This window comes from Piliocolobus tephrosceles, chromosome 11 (assembly GCF_002776525.5).
Source record: "Piliocolobus tephrosceles isolate RC106 chromosome 11, ASM277652v3, whole genome shotgun sequence".
NCBI classification, from domain to species: domain Eukaryota; kingdom Metazoa; phylum Chordata; class Mammalia; order Primates; family Cercopithecidae; genus Piliocolobus; species Piliocolobus tephrosceles.
In genome coordinates, this window is record NC_045444.1 from 24,991,917 (window position 1) to 24,993,986 (window position 2,070).

Below are 2,070 nucleotides of genomic sequence, written 5' to 3' on the forward strand. Positions count from 1 at the left end.
TTCTATTTCTTCTATTCCAGTCCATTTTGATTTATTCTACTCTATTTCCTCTTTTTAAAAGATGATAAAAGAATTAAACAACAAATTGGTGTTTTGACTCAAAAATGTATTACAGACAAATGATATAGATTGATTTGTAGACTTTCAGTTATTTTTAAGCAAGTTAGAAGTCAATATTCTTTTTTGTTGCTAGTATCCATTTTTAAACAGCATTAGTGAGATATAACTCACATATCACAAATTCACCTATTTAAAGTATATAGTTCAATGGTTTTCAGTATATCCTCTGAGTTGAGCAATCATCACAAAAATCTAATTTTTTAACATTTTTATTACCCCATAAAGAAATCTTGTACCCATTAACAGTCATTCTTCACCCAGTCCCCTCCTTCCTGGCTGGCTTGAATAACCACTAATTGAGTTTTTCTGTATCTTTTTTTTTTAGGCATTACATATAAATGAAATTACGCAATGTATAGTCTTTTGTGACTGGTTTAACCTAGCATAACATTTTTAAGGCTTAACAATGTCATAGCATGTATAAGCATTTTTGTCTTTTTTCTGATTTTTTTTTTTTTATCTGTTCTGGAAGGTTTTTATCGTTGCTCTAAGTTTAAGAATTTTCACTGATGGCAGAAAACCAACACTCAGACAACCTCCCGCATAGCCCTGCCCAGCTTCTGAATCTTGGTCTTGACAGACATGCCAACATATTTCTCTCCAATGCGCACAATCGTTCCACCCTTGATTGACGGATCAGTCTTAGCCTCCAATTTCAATACTTGGCCTTGACTTAGGAAGCTCTTGAGGACAGTTTTTAATTCAGAGAGTGTGGCTTCTTCTAAAGGAGATGCAGTGGTCACCGTGCAAGGTACCTCTCCGCGATGGACACTCATCATGGTGAAAAAGGCGGAAACGACTCCTTGGGTATTGCTTAAGCGACCGTTTTCAGCAAGCAAATTGATCCAGTTAGTGGTGAGGGGAGAGAACCTCTCTTTTGCTGTGATGTCATTTAGGCTTTTCACTCTAACGGAACGCTTCACATAGGGATTCAAAACAGAAGCAGCCACTTTGGGTTCCTTCAGGATTTGTGCTACTCTCAACAACTCCTTTTCTACTTGCTCCAACTTACTCTGTTTTGATGCAGCAGAATAAAGAGCTGTGGCATAGCGACCTTCAATACTGTATACCTGAACAGGAGGCCTCACAAGCTTGGCAAATGGTCTGACCACAGAGGTACTGAAGCATCGCACCTGCCGGGAGAGCCCGGACACTGCTGGGGCAGCCATCTTCTCCCTGTTCTGATGTTATTTTATAACAAAATTTTATAGATGCACAGTATTTTACATATTTATGGGTTGCATGTGATATTTGGTTACATGGACAGAGTATGTAATGATCAAGTCAGGATATTTGAGGTGTCCATCATTTGAGTGTTTATCATGTGTTTGGAACAATTTAAGTTATCTCCTCTATCTATTTTGAAATATACAATACATTGCAACTATTTGAAATACACAACACATTGTAACTAACTATACTTAAACTTTTTATCTAGCTGTATGTTGGTACCTGTTAACACACCTCTTTTTATCCCTCTTCCCATTCACCCCACCTTCTCAGGTTCTAGTATCTATTATTCTACTCTACCTATATGAGACTTACTTTTTTAGCTCCCACATATGAGTGAGAATATAAGATTTGTCTTTCTGTACATAGGATATTTCAATTAACATAGTGACTTCCAGTTTCACTATGTTGCTGCAAATAACATGATTTCATTCTTTTTATGGCTGAATAGTATTCCTTTGTATATACACACCATATTTTCTTTATTCATTCATCTGTTGATGGATACTATTAGGTTGATGCCATATGTTTGCTAGTTTAGATAGTGCTGCAATAAACATGAGGAGGAAAGTATCCCTTTGATATAATGATTTTCTTGGGTTAGACAGCCAGTAGTAGGATTGCTGGATGGTATTGTACTTCTCTTTTCAATGTTTTGAAAAATTTCCATACTGGTTTTACATTCCCACCAACAGTACATAGGAGTTTCCTCTTTACCCA

At 36.4% G+C, this 2,070-nt stretch overlaps 1 pseudogene across 1 annotated transcript; it reads right to left on the reverse strand.

The window, feature by feature from the left end:
- Positions 1-647: 647 nt before the first annotated feature.
- LOC111525093 lies at positions 648-1,291 on the reverse strand (annotated as a pseudogene). Its single transcript, XR_002725946.2, has one exon. The product of XR_002725946.2 is annotated as an ATP synthase subunit O, mitochondrial pseudogene (transcript).
- Positions 1,292-2,070: the final 779 nt, after the last annotated feature.